At 41.7% G+C, this 23,613-nt stretch overlaps 1 protein-coding gene across 1 annotated transcript in view; it reads right to left on the bottom strand.

Moving 5' to 3' along the window:
• The window catches only part of LOC124712144 (TWiK family of potassium channels protein 18), a 1,284,422-nt gene that overhangs the window by 985,716 nt on the left and 275,093 nt on the right, over nt 1–23,613 (bottom strand). The gene's annotated exons all lie outside the window — the stretch shown is intronic.

Genomic DNA, 23,613 nt, shown 5'->3' with positions numbered 1-23,613 from the left:
CTCGCAGGCATCTGAACACTTTCGCACTATTCCATGGATTACACTAGTCGCAGACAGTTGGGGTACACTCATTCCTTCCCGGGGGGTACGGGGTGGCGGCAGGAAGGGCATCCGGCCACCCCTTCAACTAACATTGCCACATCCGATTAACCATGCCGACCCTGCGTAATCGCTGGAAAAACGGCACAGGCAAAAGAAAAGAAAAAAAAGAAAGCTGTCGTTGACTGTGGAATACACCAGCGCCTGTAAATAGTCACAAATCTAATAGATGAAGGTAATGCGACGGCACAGGCCGGCGCAAGCGCACTGATTACAAGAAGCCTGTTTGTACAGCATTTCGACATCACGGATGGCTTTAGTAAGTTGCTACGACCACCTTATGGCAACCAGCGGTGTTGCAGAAATCTGGAGTACACAACATTGCTGTGGTGTCACCACCAGACACCACACTTGCTAGGTGGTAGCCGTTAAATCGGCCGCGGTCCGCTAGTATACGTACGACCCGCGTGTCGCCACTGTCAGTGATTGCAGACCGAGCGCCGCCACACGGCAGGTCTAGAGAGACGTACTAGCACTCGCCCCAGTTGTACAGCCGACGTTAATAGCAATGGTTCACTGACAAATACGCTCTTATTTGCCGAGACGATAGTTAGCATAGCCTTCAGCTACGTCATTTGCTACGACCTAGCAAGGCGCCATCACCAGTTTATATTCAGTGTAATAATGTCTAAACAAGAGCGATGTTCTCCAATTGTGGATTAAAGTTAAGTATTCCAAGAACTACGTTATTTTCTTTATAGGATAATTACTTTACCTTGTTCCAGACCTCACGCCAATCTGCGTGAGCTTAACGCGTGCCTTTCGGCTACCTCCGAGTGGCTTGCCTGTCTTGCCACGCCACAACAATTGCAACAAGGGATTATGTGACGCCTGGGATATCTGCATTACAACACGCTTTGCCCTGACACGTGTAAGTGCACTGTTGCCGCACATCTGGGGAAGGGCAATGAGGTGGCGACTGCGGATGCGTGGGCTGCTGCGGTGTGGGCCGGAGAAGACGGTCGCTCTGCCGCCGTCCACAGGTGTAGTAATCCACGTCCGCCAACCTATGGGGCTGCCCGCTACATGAAGTCCAGCACCAGTTCCCATACACCAATGATCGAACGAGATCTCAGGTGTCGCCAAGCAGGCTTCTACACACGTCGAACTCCTGAAGATAGACGCCAAGCGTGGATATTGTACCACAGACACAGTCCCTTTGACGGTTCAGAGATGTCACTAAACGCGCCCAAAGATGTAAGCAACTACGCATCAGCAGCGCCAAAGGTTGAAAATTGAGGACCGAGAGGTGTTTCACATCCTCTATCGAACAGCCGAGTCCCGCAACCATCGCTAAAAATATGGACATACAGAGACTTTAATACTAAAAGGAACCCGTTAAGCTAAATTTCGGTTACACGATAAATTACACAAATCTAAAGGCCTCCAATTCAACTAAATACCTAGGAATTACAATTACGAATAACTTAAATCTGAACGATCACATAGATAATGTGGGGAAAGCAAACCAACGATTGTGATTGTTGGCAGAATACTCTGAAAATTCAACAAAGCTGCCAAAGAGACAGCTTGCACTACGCCTGTCTGCCATCTTCTGGAGTATTGCTGTGCGGTGTTTGATCCGCCTAAGGTAGGACTGACGGAGGACTTCGAAAAAGTCCAAAGAAGAACAGCTCGTTTTTTACTGTCGAGAAATAGGGAAGAGAGTTACCACGGATACGATACGCGAATTGGGGTGACAATCATTAAATCCAAGCCATTTTTCGTTGCGGCAGGATCTTTCAAGACATTTCAATGACCAGCTTTCTCCTCACACTGTGAGCATATTTTTTTGGCGCCCACCTACATAAAGAGAAATGCCCATCATGACGAAGTAAGAGAAATCAGAGCTCGCAAGAAAATATTCAAGTGTTAGTTTTGTCCGCACGCTGTGCGAAAGTAGAAAGGTAGAGAAACAGCGTGAAGGTGGTTATATGAATCCTCTGCCATGAATTTAATTGTGAATTGCAGAGTAATCACGTAGATGGAGACAGAAGCAAGTAGATTTTCTGTAAAGAGGCAAATGGAATCGGCACTGAGAGGTCCACATTGTTACAGATAAGGCGCTAGACGAATTCTAGCTCCAAAAGTGAACTAATCTGAAATGCAAATAAAATAAATTTGCTTAAGAGAATTTAGATTATGAATGTATCTTTTGCGCCCATGAAGATAGATAAAGTTTCGCACTTGATTTCTTGTTTACCTGTGAAAATATAATTTCAAATATAAAAAATTACTGGAAAAGAGGAGTTCTCTAAGCACAATAAAGAACACTTATGTAAACGCAATGGCTTTCCTAGGAACAAAATACGGCAGACTCAATGTTGACAGTAGGGCTGTGTTCCATCACTACTCTGACTGTTCGAACAGTTTGCCTCACAGTTCGGAAAATCGCGGGTTTTGTTCGATCTTGTGATCGGCCTATAATCTAGCGACTTTTCTTGGTACTATGAATGACCTGTCTTAGTTGTTTTGTGAACTATGGATTTAAATGATAAAAATCAGAAACATGGACTGAAATATTTTCTAGGATGCAAATCGTGCATAAAAACAGTGACGTCTACCAAGCTATTTCCATGTCGGACCTCGCCCTGTAATTTATTCTAGCGATAAAAATTACAGTCACTTTATTTGCTAAATATTTCGTTCGTCCGGCATTTGGTTCTTGTTAAATTTTTCGGTTTCTTTCATCTAGCTACTGCTGTCTTGTTTTCAAATTGATTAAAATATGGTAACGTTTCTACGTGTTATTTTAATATGTGAACAGGAACTGAATGGCTTATTTGTAACTTATCTTGTAAATACTTACATACTTCCACGAACAAATAAAATAGGTATTACCCCGGGTTCAGTGAAATTAAATTTTTGGGAGGACAACTTTTTCGTCTTTGTCATTTTGCCTTTACGTAAAAATCAGCATAAATGTTTAGCCTACATATCAATACATACCGCTAATGTATAAGAACTCGTGAATTTGTTCAGACACTATAGGACGTGTGCAGTAGTGAGATATAATGCTACTTCGGAATACAATAATCCTAGTCCAAGCATTGGTGTAAATGCACCCACGAAAGCAGAAATTTGGATAGCGCTGAAGCAGATCAAGAGTGGCAAGGCACCAGGACCAGATAATATAACATCTGAGATGCTGAAAACAGACTTGGGCACCACTGTCGTGTTACTTTTTACATCCTCTTAGAGAAGATATGAGAGAGGAGAAACTGCCAATGGATTGGAAGCGAGGTATTATCGTGAAAACACCCAAAAAAGGAGATGTTACTAACTGCAATAAGCGGCGGGGCATTACCCTACTGTCAGTACGGAGTAAGATACTTTCGATGATAATTTTAAACCGCAACTGAGGAGAGAGCAGGCGGGTTTCTGAAAACATCGAAGCTGTGTGGGCCCTATCAATGAGTACTCTCAAAATTGTTCTAGAACGAAGTGCGGAGTGGTAACACACCCTCTACCTTACCTTCATTGACTTTCAAAAGGCTCTGTCAATCGAAGAATCATGTGGGAAGCACTTGCAAAACATGGCATTCCACCGAAGGTTATTAACATCAAGGAAATGTATGACGACTATGAATGCCAAGCACTACATAATGAAGAAATAACAAAGCCTTTCCAAGTTAATTCTGGACAACGACAAGGGTCTATTCTTTCACCAATACTATTTCTTTTGGTGTTGAACTATCTGATAAAGAGAGTGATGAGGGGACGGAAGAGAGGTGTGCAATGGGGGATGCGGGATAGCCTCGAAGATTTAGATTTCGCAGACGACACCTGCTTAACGGCACAATGATATCGAGACATCGAAGAGAAATTAGCCAGGTTACAGAGAGAGGCAGAAGTTGCAGGCCTCAATATAAATCTTCGCAAAACCCAAGAAATGCAGATAAATTCGACCACCACGAATAGGCTGGCCATTAATGGACAGGACGTAGAACAGGTCCCATCTTTCCTCTATCTGGGACGTATAGTCACGAGTACAGAAGGCGCTGAGGAGGACGTCCGTAGTCGCATCCGCAAAGCAAATGGTGCGTTTGCACAATTGTACCCTGTTTGGAGAAATAGGAACATCTCAAACGAGACCAAACTCCGGCGTATTTTAAATGTCAGATGTCCAGATATAATTACAAATTAAGATCTTTGGAGGGAGACAAACCAGCAGCCAACCGATATACAAATCAAGGAAAGAAAATGGGCATTCACTGAGGAAACCAGATGGAGCTGTTGAAATGGTGGCGTTGGACTGAAACCCTCAAGGAGTTAGAAAACGTGGTCGTCCCGAAAAGACCTGCAAAAAGTACGATTGAGAGATAAGCTGCAGAGGATGGGAAAACCTGAAGTGAAGATACTTGCTAGAAATCGCACCATGTGGAGGAATTTCATCACGGCCCTATGTTCCAGAGTGAACGACAGGAACTAAGTCAGTAAGTCGTCAAGTGGTGGTGGTGGTTAGTGTTTAACGTCCCGTCGACAACGAGGTCATTAGAGACGGAGCGCAAGCTCGGGTTAGGGAAGGATTGGGAAGGAAATCGGCCGTGCCCTTTCAAAGGAACCATCCCGGCATTTGCCTGAAACGATTTAGGGAAATCACGGAAAACATAAATCAGGATGGCTGGAGACGGGATTGAACCGCCGTCCTCCCGAATGCGAGTCCAGTGTTAACCACTGCGCCACCTCGCTCGGTAGTCGTCAAGTGGTCCACAGATAGTAAAATTTTAAACACAGGTATAGCGGAGTGTTTGACTAGTTCGTAGTTTCTTGTGTATCCGTTGCATTTGCGCTGTGCTAGTTAAATGTCACGTGATCGTTCGAACAAGGCCGACATTGCATAGAACGCAGCGGTGCATCGGGAATCTCGAGTCCGTTCGAACACGAATGTCGTTTGTTCAGTTCTTGTTGTCAGCCTTTATTTGTACCAACACAAAAATTAGCAACAATGCAAAATTTCCCTTTATCGTAAAATTAATTCCTCGATTTTCAAGGGAATGAGAGCTAAGTAAACATTTTAAACATAAAATTTGTTTATTTCACATCGAAGTGAACAGGTATTAACGTTTCTTAAAATGAATAGAGTGAGTGTAGACCAGACTAATATGATTAAGATAGTAACGTGATGGATGATTCTGTGGAATGAAAACTGATTGTAACTGGCAAGTGAATGAAGATATTCAGTGACGGAGCAACAGTTGTCTTTCAAAAGGAATTAAGCCACTGCGCAATGCAAACAACTGTATCAGCGGATCAAAATGGTCGGAACAAATGTTTTTATAAAAATACTTAAAGAATTGAAAAACTGTAATATAGATTTTTCTATCCGTGGCAAGTATTCGGTCTGCGGTTTTTAAAGAAATGGAGTGAAAAGAAGGAAGTTTTAAATGTATTTCTTAACGGAACTTTAATTTCAGCTATTTCACAAAACTTGAATGATCTGTTCTCTATTTTCATCTTGCCGTTTTCCTAGAATTACGTCTTCAAACAATTCGCTTCAGGTGATTAATGGCAAGGGTGTTTTTTATGTCTTGCACGATTAGCGCCTAGTTCACAGAAAAGCTCTTGGCTTTAATGACCCTGCTGTCAAATGGACAGGAAACACAAGTTAGAATGCATTTAAATGTTATCTAAATGACAAAGAGTACGGTATTTCGAAGAATTCCTGTGTTCTATGAATGCGAAAAGTAAACCTGCAGTTCTGCGAACAATCTGTGTATATTTACTTATTTGCGTAACTGCTTTTATGTGTGTTCAATGAAGTGAAATTTGCAGCTCATACATTTGACTTAAAGAAATCAGTTGGCTGACTTTTTATGAAATACTGACTATTCAAATTTAAGTTTCAGTACTCATTGAAGTGATGCTATAGTGCATGCACGCTGACGTGTACCAAGGCGTGTACAACGACATCTACATCTGTGGCCTGCAAATGACCGTACGGTACGTGGAAAAGGCTACATGTTATACTAGGATCATTTCCCTCCCTTATCCGTTGCCTTCTCACACAGTCAACGAACCACCGAGTGCAGGCTGTTTGGACTTACCCTCACAATTTATCCTAGGTAGCCGTCCACTTTCAACTTTACGTAAGTGACAACTTAGGTTACCAGAAAATTTAGACGGACTATTGCGGGCAGAAAGTTGTTGAATTCGATTTCTTTAACAGAAGTTCACAAGGAATCGTAACAAAATATTCTAACGTATGAATCCCTAAGAGTGAAGAGTTTATGTCGTGCAAGGAAAACTCCCCACACCATCATGTGCAGTCAGGTGAAAGCTGGCCTCACAAGGGAATATATTGTGACAATATACACTGAGGTGACAGAAGTCATGGGATAGTCATATGCACATATAACGATGATGGTAGTTTTACATATACAATGCATAGTAGGGTAGAGTATTGGCGGAGCTGTCATTAATACTCAAGTGATTCGTGTGAAAAAGTTTGAGACATGATTACGGCCACAAGAGGGAATTAACAGACTCTGAAAGCGGAATGGTAGTTGCAGCTAAACGCAAGAGACATTATGATTCGGAATTCTCTTGGAAACTCAATATATCGAGAAACGCAGTTCCTAGAACAGTAAATTTCAGGGATTACCTCTTCACATGGACAACGCAGTGGCCGATGGCCTTCAATTAACCACCTAGACCACCGGCGTTTGAGAATAGTTGTCAAAACTAACAGAAAACCAACAATGCATGAAAAAACGCAGAAGTCTATCTGGCATTAATGGGCTATGGCAGAAGACGACCAACGAAAATGAATTTACTAATAGCAAGACGTTTCCTGCAGCGCCTCCGCTGGGCTCGTAACCATGTCTGTCAGACCCTAGACGATTGGAAAACCCTGGTCTGGTCAGAGAAGTCCCGATTTCGGTTGGTAAGACCGTAGGGCTCGACTTTGGCGTAGACCCCCGAAGCCATGGACGCAAGTTGTCAATACGGCAGTGTGCAAGGTGGTGGTGGCTTTATAATGGTGTGCGCTGTGTTTAAGTAGTTCCTGTCGTCCAACTGTATCTATCACTGACAGTAAAAGTTACGTTCGGCTACTTTATGACCATCTGCAGCCATGGAATACATGTTACCAAACAAGGTGGAAGTTTTATGGATGGCATTTCGCCATGTCACCAGGCCAAAAATGTATGCGATTAGTTTGAGGAACATTCTGGACTCTTCGAGAGCCCGAAATGGATCCCACCAAACATTTATGGGACATAATAGAGAGACCAGTTCGTGCACTGGCAATACTTTCGCAATTAGGGACATCTATGAAGGCAGCATGGCTCAACATTTCTGGAGACTACTTCCAACGACTTGCGTAGTCCATGCCACTTAGAGTTGCTGCACTATCTGTCGCTTGCGCCTTGTCCCGCGGTTACGCAGGGTCGACCATGGTTAACCGGGTTTGGCACGTTAATTTTAAGGGGTGGCCGGATGCCCTTCCTGCCGCCACCCCGTACTCCCCCCCAGGACGGAACTAGTTACCCCAGCTTTCTGCGTCGAGTGTAAATCGTGAAATAGTGTGAATGTGTTTCAAATGACTGAGTCGTGTAACAGAGTTCGAGCTGCTGCACTACGCCGGGAGAAAGGAGGCCCGACACGATTTGTGAAGGTATCCCCTTGACTCTTGTCACATTAATGCGTATTGGGTTAACAAGTCATTTATGTCGACCTGACTTTCTGTGGTGTCTCAAGTGTACACGTGACTGCTGGAGGCCTTACCTCATGGGACAACGTATCTATGATGTCTACGGAGTGCCCGGAGTCCAGTCGTAAAAAGGTAAGTCTGATGAAGCTAGTGGCATTGGCCTGTGCGCACTTGTCAGGTTTCATCCAGGGATTGTCTCCCTATCCGACACAGAGGCAACTCGTGGCTGTGATTATATGCTAATGTTATATTCGATTTCGGGAAGTTTTTGGAAAAAATGGGTGCGTAACAACTAAATCGCATCCTGAACTATTGCCAAGATAAAGTTCTGAAATAGCACTCCTCTGTTTTCTGGAACTATTTCTCATTTATAGGCTCCAACATAGTGACTGCATGGATCATCTTGTTTTAAATGTCATTTCATTCTTCAGAATTTTGTTCCTGTGTACATGGTTGGCCTATCAGAACACTATTATAACAACATATTTCTCGCAGTTGAGATTCGATCAGCAAACAGTGCATAGCTACAAATGCTGCTTTGAAACAACAGAACACACTGTGAGGCTACAGCTGTGCTTTCTACATACCCCTTTGGATGTGAAAATGGTCCCCACCGGTTTGACTGTCCAGTAGCTAGATCGCTCACCATGAACCCATAGGCAAGTGATAAAAAGGCGTTATGCAACGAATAACTAATAGGACAGGGGTGGCCCTAGCAAAGATGAGAAACGAGTGCTGCCCCACACAGATGATAAACAGATTGCTCTTGTATGAAATTAAATAATGGTCCACATTAAGCCACGGTTTATTACTAAGTTCCCTGCTAGCATATACGGATAACATATTATAAGAGCATCTGCTTGGTCACAATGAATACAGAGAAAAAGAAATTAATTATTGGCTTGGGACAGTGTTATTCTAACAAGTGAATGTTATGGCCAAGAGTGCAAGTTTAGATGAATGGAGTAACACCGAAATCTACGCTTGACTTACGGAAAAGGAAATTTGCAGTGAACGCACAGTGATTGCTTGAATCTTTCAGATTAATGAAATACTATACAAGTAAATAACCTTAGAGTTTGAGTCATATATGAGTCTACAGTCACTCGCGATACGCGTAAAGTTTCGCAGAACATACTTGAGCTGCCGACTGCTGGAACATTATCTGCAGGCAATGCCCTCTCTCCTGCGCCCTTGTAACAAGCCAAAGTGTTCTCCTCCATATCCCAACCTGAAGTCTCCGCCTGCGGATCTGCACACGAAGTCTCTATGCGAAGTATTCTTTGCCGAATGTCCGCAGTGTTTTCTTCCAACACCAACTGCCTTCTCCTCTCTACAACTCTGCGCAGTTCCCACGCACCATCAAAAATGCTTTATGAAATGGTTTTACGATAATAAGACAAGTATCTCCCTCCTCTCAAAAGGTTTACTACATCAACCAATAGTTTCACTACCACATACGCAGTTCTTAGGCAATTCTCAGTGTCACTCCCACTATCCGGCAGCCGATTTTCTCGTCTCCTCTTCCATATTTCTCAGAAACTGGTGCCCTGACTTCTTCTCTAAGATTCACCAATGAGCAGCAGTCTTACAATATTTTAGACCAGAGCGTGCTCATCCCACCTAAAGCTGCACCAGAAAGCGGCTCATTACTTTAGAAAGACTAAGGATTTCCTGTCTATAATGCAGCTCTGTCACTTCTCATTGAACGCAGAGATCTTTATTTGTTATCGACTTCCCCTTGCACAGCGTTCTTGAAACGCGACTCCTAGATACAGAATGGAGTTTCTTTGAAATATGTTTTGCCCAGATGGTATTGCTGGTAAAACCAGATTATGTTCGAGCACAAGTGATGTGGACACTACGTTATGCAACTTCTGTGAATGTAGGTCTGGACTCCTTAGTGTACAGGGCGCGTCATGCGAAAAACTACAGGAAAAGACGCTCAGACACCCATGATTAACAACTAGGGCATCGTTGTGCGGAACATGCCCTGAGAGACAACTTTGTCTCATTCCCTCGCTCTCTCCTCTGGTAGGTCAGCCCCAACTCAAAGGAGAGTTGGACCAAACATCAAGCCACTTGCCTGGGAGTCTGTGACCAGAATGGTTCATCACATACCTAGCTGAGGATCTTATACCCAAAGCAGCACTATAAAGGAGAAGGAATTAATGCACAGGGTGGTCCATTGATCGTGACAGGGCCAAATATCTCACGAAATAAGCGTCGAACGAAAAAACTAAAAAAAGAATGAAACTTGTCTAGCTTGAAGGGGGAAACCAGATGGCGCTGTGGTTGGCCCCGCTAGATGGTGCTGCCATAGGTGAAACATATCAACTGCATCTTTTTAAAATAGGAACACCCATTTATATTACATATTCGTGTAGTACGTAAAGAAATATGAATGTTTTAGTTGGACCACTTTTTTCGCTTTGTGATAGATGGCGCTGTAATAGTCACAAACATATGGTTCACAATTTTAGACGAACAGTTGGTAACAGGTAGGTTTTTTAAATTAAAATGCAGAACGTAGGTACGTTTGAACATTTTATTTCGGTTGTTCCAATGTGATGCATGTACACTCTTTGACATAAAACTTGACCGGCGGCCGGCCGCTTCAGAGGCTAAGTCCGCGCCGATCGCGACATGGGACAAAAAAACTGGCCAACTCGCTAATTCTCTAAGTCCGGTTATCTGCACAATCTGGCAACACTGTAGACTGCGGCACTTCCTGGAGGAAAACTTGTCCCATGATAGAGAAACGCTAGGCTGATTACGCCCGTGGTCTAGCGGTAGCGTGCGTTGTTTCTGTTCATAATGTCAGTGGATCGAGAGCAGGTGGTATAAAATATTTTTATAGCCTCTTCTGTCTGAATGCTGAAGACGTGAATGTAATGGTAGCGCAGATTCAATCTATTTCGCTTTGTGACACACCGATATCAAAATTTTATCCAGTAACGATTTTGCGGCAGATTTCCTGCAGACTGTCCTCCTCTGGACGCCGTATGCGGCAAAGCTCCGGGATCCATTTGCTGGCTACTGGCAGCGGCCGTGGCGACAGCAGCGGCGCTGCACTCCCCCGTTCTTTATCGAAAGCGCCTGCTACCGCTCATCGCTTTTGATGATTTAAAACGCTTTATTATTAAATGTTGCTCCACAGAAAATTTCTACAATTTCCATTCACGCTCAAAAGCAACGGAGACAGACGCCCTGATTAGTAGGCGGGTATTATATTACATTAATCGGCAAGAGCTGAGTATGGCCCGAAATTAATTTTATAGACTGGGACGAAATTAAACCACCTCACTACATTCGATGAATTTATAAATGCTTCATACCTCGTTTCTTTTCCTTTCAAACTCAATTATTTGTGCAACTTTTGGTCAATGTTTGGATGTTTTCGTCAAGCCAGAGTGAGCGTCTGTGGTGTAAAGTGTATTACAGTTCTTGTTTCATTCCTTATGGTAAGTCTATGCGATAAACTGTGTGAATACCTTGCAATGCATGCTCTGTAGCAGTGCAGGAACACTGCACATTTGGAGTTCCATGTATGGGTTCATGAAGTATTTATTGTTGATCGGAAGTGATAGTTAAGGTCATCAGATTTAAACCAGAAAAATTTGTCGTTTTGAAGGTTTCAGAGAACGGAAAGGAATTGCTAACGCCGGTGTTAGAAAACGTCTACAGTTAAATGCTATTGCAAAAATTTAGAAGAAGGGAACTACATTAATGAACATGTGCACTTCATAAACAACCTTCTGACATGTTAGACCTATATGACGAACAAAGCTCAAATTTACATCGTTGACAGTCGGTTTGAATCTTTTCAGGGTCTATTTTACAGTGAAGCACCTTGGAATTCGCAAAGCAGAAATCCGTGATATTAACTTAATTTACTAAGTCGAAATCTGACGAAGATTGATGTTTAAAGGCATTCTTCAGATTTCGCATAAGAAATTTTTACTAGCAGTTTGCAACTCCATTAATTAAAATGGAAAATAAAAGGTTGTACTCAGCGGCTTCTACCGTGATTCGAACTGCTATGTCTTATAGTACAAGCACTGCAACGCACAAGGGAACCTCTGAGCTAACGACACACTGGCGGCCAGAGGCGAAATATAGTCACTGCGATGTTGCCTGAGCCTCAAAACGCAACCTTAAACACACGAACAGAGGAGGTGGAGATTACTGTTTTAACGTCCCGTCGACAACGATGTCATTAGAGACGGAGCACAAGCTCGGATTAGGGAAGGATGGGGAAGGAAATCGGCCGTGCCCTTCCTAAGGAACCATCCCGGCATTTGCCTGAAGCGATTTAGGGAAATCATTGAAAACCTAAATCAGGATGGCCGGGCGCGGGATTGCACCGTCGTCCTCCCGAATGCACACACAAACAGGTGTTACTTATGTGAAGAACGCCATTCTTGGAGTCCAGAAATTAAATATACTTTCTAATTGTGTCATCTTGCAGTGGATTATATCGTACGAGTCTTCGATGTGGAAAACGAATGTCAAGTGAATTTAGCGAGGTAACGCCGACCTATCAGAGTGTTGACAAATACTTGCTACGACGCTGCCATTTCTCGGCTCTCTGACGAGGCAGCTCTTCAGCGAAATGCTTGCCGTGATTCTCCGATACGGTTCTTCAGAGTGGAGACGCGCGCGCACGTTTGGTTTTTATGCGGCGTTCTCCCCTGATGGTTTCTGACGTCGCCTTCTGGGCTATGTATACATATGAGACATTCAATTATCATTAATCCAGAATGATACAAGTTTCAGCTTCCGGCGTGGAAGAAGGCTGTTGACGCCGACATTATATCATTTCAACGTAGGGAAAGCAAAACGGATCATTCAATGTTTCTCATTCAACATAAAGCATGTGAGATAATTTTCCGTAACGTTCATAATCATCTAAAAATACAAACGAAGTAAAAATACACCGGAAGCTTATTCAAATTGAATATAACGCTTTGCACCTCGATGTCGAGTTTGTCCACTTGCAATCTTTTGCAGCATACACACAGAATGTCATGATTACCACGAGAATGAAGAAATATGTTGGTAAGGATGGAAGCAAGAAGAGACGCAGTCAACAAATATTCTATTCCTCATGGCATTCATTTCATTTGACACGTAAGAAGAGGTAAAGCGGGAATTTACTTTCGTTAACACGAAAGATATGCCGCACATATTGATAACGAGGAAGTCTGCGTCTTCATACGTTTCCTCCTTGAAATCTGTATGCTCTATTATATACTAAGTAGCCCGATCATTGTTTCAGTAATGTTACCCTCTTGTTTGACCCCGTAACGATGAACAGATTCCAAATGCATGTCTCCCTTCCTGGGTTGTTTTTTGTGTTTTATTGCTTGGAATTCCTGAAGCAGACCACTGTGCCTTCCCCCCTCGTGGGTTAGGTCTCAAAACTAAACCGCTTTGTATCCAATGGCATAATTTATTCAGACAGCATCAGCATAAGACTATCAAACAAAGCCTTCCATTTACAGTTGCAGCACTCTAACCAGCACTGACCAAAGTGTAATCCACGGTCATGGTCCTAAATTACCAGCTGTCTGCTACTGTGGCAAAGTCCGTACTACACTGTCGATTCCGCAGCACCATTTTATCTGGTAACACTGTGTAGTTGCACAGTTGTGCTACCAGGTCTGTCCTCACACTGTCAACTTTATGTATCTCACTTCTCCTGTAGCGTAGATCACGAGGAGCCGAAGTAAATGAGTGTATTCTGCATGACGTAACATTCAGTATTCCCTTCTTTCATAGCCACTCTTCATGTGCATCGATACCAAATAGGAATGCGAAAACTCTTGCGAGTGAGAGAATGACAATAACAATCGTAACAAGAACAAGCAAATAATGAATGATGTTTATTCCAACGCAGAACGAGAATGGCTTTAAATATAAAAATCTGTATCTATATCTATATCCATATCTATTGATCTTTGAGTTGGCACAATGCAAATATATTCTTAGCATTTAGTTACTGAATTTAGTTCTGGATGTTTGCAGAGAAAAGGAAAAGTCGGTACTTCTCGCTAGTGTAATATAATGTGAACCAGCAACTACCCTTTCCTTAGAACACGACTCAAGCAGGTCCTCAAGTAGGTAGCAAGGCACTGCTGCATTCTGTTCCCTGACATTGCTCTGATGACGGTTAATGCAGATAGTTCCGATTATGAAATACAAAACGTATTGCAGGTTAGTTCCTAGGATAGTAACATTAAATTTGCGTTGTAGACGGCACATGAACGTGACGACTATCCATATTACTCATCAATATAAAAAGACAATATTTAGGGAATTTAGCAGGATTACTCAAAATGAATTCTGAAATTGGGTGACTGACTGCACAGGTGTGGCCGTGCGGTTCTAGGCGCTTCAGTCTGGAACCGCGTGACCGCTACGGTCGCAGGTTCGAATCCTGCCTCGGGCATGGATGTGAGTGATGTCCTTAGGTTAGTTTGGTTTAAGTAGTTCTAAGTTCTAGGGGACTGATGACCTTAGAAGTTAAGTCCCATAGTGCTCAGAGCCATTTGAACCATTTGAACTATTTAACACAAAATGACATTAAAAATTAAAGTTATTCACGAGCAGCTAGTTGAGAATATGTATGAACATTAAATGACACGACGAACTGAAATAATATGACGAAGAGTTCAGCGCTCACTGGGAATAGAGCCCCACACATATCGTTGTTGACTACACACAAAGAGACGTCAGCTACCGAATTTTTCTCCACCAGCTGCTCAGAATAGCATCTTGAACTTACAGTCATCTCGCAAATAGTTCTGTGTCTCACTGGGAGTTAAAAACGTCAGATATCGTTAGTGTTGACAACGAATGAAAATACATTAAAAATCAAGATTTTTATCCACCAGCAGATAGGTGTTCTCATGATAGAGCTTGATAATACATAATTAAATCTTTAGTGCCGGGCCAGGATTCGATCCCATTCACGCGTAATATGTGAAGGTGTTGAGGAATCTGCAGTTTTGAACAAACAACAAATTGTAGCCGAGCTGTATTGCCACGAAGGGATCAAATTCCGCGTTAAGGGCGGTCTGAGTTGCATTCCCAGTTTAGAACCAATTTTATCGACATACAGAAGCTCAAATAAAAGATGGAATAAGTGTCCTGTGACCATACATAGCGTTTGTGTCGTCACTTGAAATAAATAACTAGTATAAGAAAGGTTACTGGTGATAGTTTCTACATGTCGCCACTCCAGACTTTATTGTGGTTCAACCTACCGCCTACTTGGTAAAGAAGGAATATCATCTTTAATGTGAATTTTCAGACCACGCAGCCATTATATCTCCTCACGTGGTGTAGCCAGGAGAGAATGGAATCTGTCTCTCCCTATCTAAAATCATTGACGGAAGTGGGAATCGAACCCAGACCATAGGTATAACAACCTACCATCCGTCCAACAGACCACGAAATCCTCTTCTCTGCGAGTCATTTTTCTATCGTAACGCAGTTGCGCCACACTGGATGAGAATTCTGACACACAGGCTCCCTGTAGTAATTTGCAGCATGCTCAGTAAATTCATTTACTTGGTTGACCGAATCACCATGAACTAGCTGCCTCGGCTACCCAGTGCATACATTCGACTATTTTGTAATCACAGAAATAAAATCACGTAACTGCCACCTACACACAACTGCCAACAGTGTAGGACGCAGAAGTTTAAATAGGAAGTGTTCCTTTCCACTTGAGCTATTCTATTGCGCTATCTGTTACTAGAAAACGTCGTTCAGTCCAAAAGAAAAGCTGTAACTGTTTGTCTCTCAGAAGTCAAGACCTGGCCATATGCATAATCTCACAGTGCTGTGGAATCCAAAAGTTCTGGAGGAATAGTTACCGAGCTCTGGAGCTGCTGTAGCTACGTGTCAGCTTGTAGCGTAGATAAGATGTCGCGAGTTCGAATACATTCAGTGCTACATTTTTTAAAACGCAATTCTGCTCTCTGCTGAAGGTATCAATCTAATGGAACTTTGAACATAATTCCCTTCACTTCTCAACCCAAAGTAGTCGCATGTGGAAAAAGGGCTAACTACTGTGACATTTTGTTCTATTCAGGTTTAATAGACAGCAGGCAGCAGATGCATCTCGAAGATGTGCAGGGAGAGCGCATCGTGCCATAATATGTCAGAAAAGTATTTTCTATATTAGCCGTCGTGTGGTAGTGATATTTTAGTCTTCTTCAAACTTTGTTTGACAGCTTTAACTCAGAACAAGTTTTCTACATGCATGTAATCAATAAACTGCATGTGCATTGTCAGACTGTCATAGGTAACATCTGAGAATTCGCATATATCGTTGATGATTAATTTCTCTCTCATGTTTACTATTGTTTTAACAACACTAAAGGAAACCTTACGAAAATTGTGCACTGTATTATAAGAAATGAAATAAAACTAACCATGGTAACCTTACGACGAAAGTATCTGTAAACAAGCATGCCTCTATCGACACGAATTAGTAAAATACTACTCACTTAGATTTTGATTGGGTCTGTGTTTAATTGGTATGCTGTGTCATACTCAAGAGGTATGCAAATGTGGCATTTCATAAATATAGTTAAGTATTCCTAGAAACCCAAAATTCGCTTGTCAGCAGCGGAAAGAGGCCTTACCTGTTGTGCAGCATTGTACGTTTTTCAACATTGCACTATGAGCTGAAAGCATTTTCTTGCGATTTCCTTATTGATGTTTGATCTGACTGCTTGTAGCTCTTTCACAGAAGGGATAAAAACGTTACAGTCAGTGAGACTGGAACTGCGAACCGTAACAGACGCTTTTTCACAGCTCAGCACGTTACCACAGAGCTGGCGAGGAGGTATGGGTCTTAGCTTCCTATTACGACGGCAATAGTAACTAGAACTCGTAAACCGCTATTTGAATGTCGAGATTAGTTGCGGTTTCCACCTGCAACGACTTTCCTGGGCTGGAAACCGTAAATTTTCAATCTTTTGTTACCCTACAAGCGATAATGACTCGGATTATTCAATGGAAATGACAGGTAAAATCAAGTGAACTTTCAGGCTTAATTCCGTGCACACCAGGAAGTAACTCGTCGATCACAGGGTTGCCAAACATACGTTGCCTTGTTGCCAAATCTCAGTTACAGTACCAGCAGGAAGAAGACGAACCGATGTGATCCTACAGCGGTCTGGGAAGTGACCATAGCTGGTGTCTCCAAGTCACGGCTGCTACGGCCTGGAATACGTAATGCGTCTGATTCGCTTTCTGTAACTAGGTTTAGGGACTGGAGCGTAGTTACTAATAATACTCAGAACTGACTGCAAACTGAGCATCATAAATCAGTAACTCTCATTGTTGTTTTTATATTTCTTTCGTAAGTGTACTCAAAACTAAGAAAGTCATTCACAGGCGTTTTCGTGCCTCGCCGATAGTCGAGCACAACATACAAATAAAAATAAAAAAGAATGTGTGTGTGTGTGTGTGTGCGTGTGTGTGTGTGTGTGTGTGTGTGTGTGTTTGTGTGTGTGTGTGTTTGTGAGAGAGAGAGAGAGAGAGAGAGAGAGAGAGAGAGAGAGAGAAATAAAAAGCAATGAGAGAGAGTGTAAAAAATTGTTGTAAAGAAATTGAATCAAGGTATTTAAAGAAATCTTTCATTAAAAAGACACGTTCCATATCATTACGAAATGTCGTATTCATGATGTATGGAACAAGAGTTAATCTAATGTAATCTAATCTAATCTAATCACATCATATTGATGATTAGCCATGAAGAGTCATGAATTACCGAAATTTTGGCCAATACCAGTAACCAAATCTAAACTTGAAAATAAAAGACGACAGTTTTTGTAATAAACCGTGACTCCTATCAAGACCCTTTCGTCCCTGTTATCGAACCACGAAAGATGTCTGATATACCTCCATTCTGAAGTAACAAAGTGTGCATGCATTTAAAGATGAAGTGCATGATGTGAAGTTCTGTGACGGAGATACGAACCCAACACGTAATCCGATTGTTAACTAAGAAAAATCAAATGTTACGTATCGGTTTTTCTTACGAGCCGCTAGGTGTCTGAATCTAAAATAAGGATACAAACTTTTGTGCGTAAGCGACAATCGAACTGCACACCTACCGTGCATCCACGAATATAGCTTAAGTTTCAGTTGCTTACTCATGAACAGTAAGATGTGTGCGTGTTTGACCAGAAATAACGACACCTGTTGCCATTGTTGGAAACACATGAACAGACATTGAAATTGCGCGTTAATTTTCACTAGCAGGTGGTTGTGCACTTGATAAAGCTAGAAATGAAATTATGAATATTTTTGTACTGGATCAGGTTTCAGACCCACATACTTACCTTTGGAGGAGACCTAGAGAAGATTGCAGTCTTGGGAAAAGGCACGAAATGACTGAACTATACTGTTCCGAGAGATTCAGATCCTCGAAAGAGGAGATACGAATTCGAATCACAGTCCAGCACCAAATTTTTAAACGTCTCTAGTTCAATCAAGTACAAGTAAAATAAGAGCCCTGTCCCTTTAAATGGCTATCGGTTCATCAAATAAAATAAAATTTTCTAATGTAAGTAAGCTTACTGGCGACTGTATTTCTGTTTACCATGACTTCCGCTGTGTCATTTCCCAACGTAAACCGGCTCTGCCCAGTTGGTAATGAAGGAACGTGATGTTTAATGCGGATTCTGGATTATAACGTCTTTCTCTTGAGGTTACCAGAGGTAAAATAAATCTGTTTGTGCCTCTTAAAAGTAAATGCCTGAACCCACGCATTGCACCTGTGATAGCTCGTTCCACCATACCATTGTGGCCACATTACCCAGCCCCAAGAGTGTGCTGTAACGGATGATGTGCTTAGCTTACAAAATTAGTCACGGTGGAAAAAATGCGAGTCTATTAAATGGTCGAGTAGAAGCAAGCTTCTGACGCAGAGATTATGCTATTCTCATGTCATCAGGATGTAAAGACTCTTCTAGGCATCATAGGCTGGATGTGAAGCCATTTTGATTTTTCACAAATTCAGCAAATTTCTTAGTTCGAGAAAATCCACTGTGAAGTGTGAAGTTGCCGGATAATTCGATTATTACTGTTATTATTACTTTCATTTTATTCATACCGCTGCTGTAACACAAGTGCTTGAACATCATTTAATGCCTTTTGGTCACTATAGATGTAGTTTCTCATGAACAGGTTCTTTCCCTGTCTACGGAATCCTTTTCATGTTAATATCAAACACCAGCAATTACTCGTAGATTACTTTAAAACTAAAGTAATTGACGAAGACGTTACTTGGTAACAAAAACGCACTGCCTTTCTTCACTTACTTTCGCCTAGAAATGGCTATCGAGTACTGACAAACCAAAAGGCAAGAGATCTTACTGCCTTCCGATATACGTTGCTGTTAGTTCTTCCACATGATTTGGTCGACATGACCTGTTTCAAGTTGTGTATGACACACAGTGTTTTAGAAAATCTATTGTTTCCCTTTGAAATAAACAGAAGTATTTTCATTCTAAGCTGCCCAAGTACAAAATTTTCGCAATATTAGTTCAAATTTAATATTCGCTTCTATAATGTAGGAAAGTATTTCACAGTCGCAAAACTCGCATCCGAAACGTTGACTTTACACTTAGTCGCTGACCATAAATTCTAGCTCGGAGTGACACCAGTTTAAATAACCTAATGTAGTGAAGACTGTTTGCCAGTGCTCTTTCTCACCGGAAAATACGCAATTCACTCATTTGGCTCCATAAGTACACTGTAACAGTAATTTCTGTGTGAAATTTGTCAGTAAGCTTTTGCCTTCCAACCGGCAAAATACGGCAGAGTACGGCCGGTAAACAATTCACAAACCACTATTTAGTGCCAATAAGACGATTTCTTTAAACATTGTCGAAGCTGAGGGAATTTAGTTTCTGCTTAAATCGTCTTAAGCAGCAACAATCACAGATATCTCAAATAGGAAAAAGCTGAATATCCAGGTACGAAGGTTGTAAAACAAACTTCCCACAGTTTGTGTCAGGTTGGTCTTTTCGTCTGATAACACTGCTTAAGTATTTTGTCTAAGAGGTATCACAAGTAGTATCCTTGTAGCTGTGGGAATCATTGGTTGAAAACGAGTTTAACACCAATGGGTACAGTGCTGCTAAATTTCCACAATTATTATCAACCTAAGTCTGAGTTCATCCACAAACTGAGGCATATTTATAATATTGGAGCTAGACTGTGTATCCTTGTCTTTCTTGAGTGGTCATTGGAAGGCGTTTACACACACGTATACAATACTATGAATACTTCGAACGCTATGGTTAACGTTGCTCTCATAAACTACTTTTTTTTAATTCTTCTGGGTCTTCAGCGTGCAATATGTGTTGTAGATACAGTCTCAGACCAAAAAATTGACCGCCGAGTCGTTCACGTAAGGTGGACAATACAGTCGTGCTCCTCTCAGAATTCTATGTCTGGCAATACGCTCGATCTAGCAACATGTAGACTGCGGCACTTCCCAGAGGAAGTCTTGACTCCAGTCTTAGTACATTACTCTTGACTACGACCGTAGTCTTGAGGTAAAACGCGAGACCAGCTAATATGATATTGTAGATTCGCTTGAATTACACTCATAGCTTCAGCACCGAGAGGAAAGGGGCGATAAATATTTTGTCGATATGTGCTTTCGGTCGCCAGACGTCATATTAGCTGGTCTCGCGTTTTACCTGAAGACTACGGTCGTGTTCCAGCAGCGGTTTGAATAAAATGAAAGTAATAATAACAGTAATAATCGAATTATCCGGCAACTTCACACTTCACAGTGGATTTTCTCGAACTAAGAAATTTGCTGAATTTGTGAAAAATCAAAATGGCTTCACATCCAGCCTATGATGCCTAGAAGAGTCTTTACATCCTGATGACATGAGAATAGCATAATCTCTGCGTCAGAAGCTTGCTTCTACTCGACCATTTAATAGACTCGCATTTTTTCCACCGTGACTAATTTTGTAAGCTAAGCACATCATCCGTTACAGCACACTCTTGGGGCTGGGTAATGTGGCCACAATGGTATGGTGGAACGAGCTATCACAGGTGCAATGCGTGGGTTCAGGCATTTACTTTTAAGAGGCACAAACAGATTTATTTTACCTCTGGTAACCTCAAGAGAAAGACGTTATAATCCAGAATCCGCATTAAACATCACGTTCCTTCATTACCAACTGGGCAGAGCCGGTTTACGTTGGGAAATGACACAGCGGAAGTCATGGTAAACAGAAATACAGTCGCCAGTAAGCTTACTTACATTAGAAAATTTTATTTTATTTGATGAACCGATAGCCATTTAAAGGGACAGGGCTCTTATTTTACTTGTACTTGATTGAACTAGAGACGTTTAAAAATTTGGTGCTGGACTGTGATTCGAATTCGTATCTCCTCTTTCGAGGATCTGAATCTCTCGGAATAGTATAGTTCAGTCATTTCATTCCTTTTCCCAAGACTGCAGTCTTCTCTAGGTCTCCTCCAAAGGTAAATATGTGGGTCCGAATCCTGATCCAGTACAAAAATATTCATAATTTCATTTCTAGCTTTATCAAGTGCACAACCACCTGCTAGTGAAAATTAACGCGCAATTTCAATGTCTGTTCATGTGTTTCCAACAATGGCAACAGGTGTCGTTATTTCTGGTCAAACACGCACACATCTTACTGTTCATGAGTAAGCAACTGAAACTTAAGCTATATTCGTGGATGCACGGTAGGTGTGCAGTTCGATTGTCGCTTACGCACAAAAGTTTGTATCCTTATTTTAGATTCAGACACCTAGCGGCTCGTAAGAAAAACCGATACGTAACATTTGATTTTTCTTAGTTAACAATCGGATTACGTGTTGGGTTCGTATCTCCGTCACAGAACTTCACATCATGCACTTCATCTTTAAATGCATGCACACTTTGTTACTTCAGAATGGAGGTATATCAGACATCTTTCGTGGTTCGATAACAGGGACGAAAGGGTCTTGATAGGAGTCACGGTTTATTACAAAAACTGTCGTCTTTTATTTTCAAGTTTAGATTTGGTTACTGGTATTGGCCAAAATTTCGGTAATTCATGACTCTTCATGGCTAATCATCAATATGATGTGATTAGATTAGATTAGATTACATTAGATTAACTCTTGTTCCATACATCATGAATACGACATTTCGTAATGATATGGAACGTGTCTTTTTAATGAAAGATTTCTTTAAATACCTTGATTCAATTTCTTTACAACAATTTTTTACACTCTCTCTCATTGCTTTTTATTTCTCTCTCTCTCTCTCTCTCTCTCTCTCTCTCTCTCTCTCTCTCTCACAAACACACACACACACACACACACACACACGCACACACACACACACACACACACATTCTTTTTTATTTTTATTTGTATGTTGTGCTCGACTATCGGCGAGGCACGAAAACGCCTGTGAATGACTTTCTTAGTTTTGAGTACACTTACGAAAGAAATATAAAAACAACAATGAGAGTTACTGATTTATGATGCTCAGTTTGCAGTCAGTTCTGAGTATTATTAGTAACTACGCTCCAGTCCCTAAACCTAGTTACAGAAAGCGAATCAGACGCATTACGTATTCCAGGCCGTAGCAGCCGTGACTTGGAGACACCAGCTATGGTCACTTCCCAGACCGCTGTAGGATCACATCGGTTCGTCTTCTTCCTGCTGGTACTGTAACTGAGATTTGGCAACAAGGCAACGTATGTTTGGCAACCCTGTGATCGACGAGTTACTTCCTGGTGTGCACGGAATTAAGCCTGAAAGTTCACTTGATTTTACCTGTCATTTCCATTGAATAATCCGAGTTATTATCGCTTGTAGGGTAAAAAAAGATTGAAAATTTACGGTTTCCAGCCCAGGAAAGTCGTTGCAGGTGGAAACCGCAACTAATCTCGACATTCAAATAGCGGTTTACGAGTTCTAGTTACTATTGCCGTCGTAATAGGAAGCTAAGACCCATACCTCCTCGCCAGCTCTGTGGTAACGTGCTGAGCTGTGAAAAAGCGTCTGTTACGGTTCGCAGTTCCAGTCTCACTGACTGTAACGTTTTTATCCCTTCTGTGAAAGAGCTACAAGCAGTCAGATCAAACATCAATAAGGAAATCGCAAGAAAATGCTTTCAGCTCATAGTGCAATGTTGAAAAACGTACAATGCTGCACAACAGGTAAGGCCTCTTTCCGCTGCTGACAAGCGAATTTTGGGTTTCTAGGAATACTTAACTATATTTATGAAATGCCACATTTGCATACCTCTTGAGTATGACACAGCATACCAATTAAACACAGACCCAATCAAAATCTAAGTGAGTAGTATTTTACTAATTCGTGTCGATAGAGGCATGCTTGTTTACAGATACTTTCGTCGTAAGGTTACCATGGTTAGTTTTATTTCATTTCTTATAATACAGTGCACAATTTTCGTAAGGTTTCCTTTAGTAAAGAGAGAAATTAATCATCAACGATATATGCGAATTCTCAGATGTTACCTATGACAGTCTGACAATGCACATGCAGTTTATTGATTACATGCATGTAGAAAACTTGTTCTGAGTTAAAGCTGTCAAACAAAGTTTGAAGAAGACTAAAATATCACTACCACACGACGGCTAATATAGAAAATACTTTTCTGACATATTATGGCACGATGCGCTCTCCCTGCACATCTTCGAGATGCATCTGCTGCCTGCTGTCTATTAAACCTGAATAGAACAAAATGTCACAGTAGTTAGCCCTTTTTCCACATGCGACTACTTTGGGTTGAGAAGTGAAGGGAATTATGTTCAAAGTTC

This window comes from Schistocerca piceifrons, chromosome 8 (genome assembly GCF_021461385.2).
Source record: "Schistocerca piceifrons isolate TAMUIC-IGC-003096 chromosome 8, iqSchPice1.1, whole genome shotgun sequence".
Taxonomy (NCBI): Eukaryota; Metazoa; Arthropoda; class Insecta; order Orthoptera; family Acrididae; genus Schistocerca; species Schistocerca piceifrons.
Note: the sequence above shows the minus strand (reverse complement) of the source record. Positions and strands in the feature narration are given on the sequence as shown.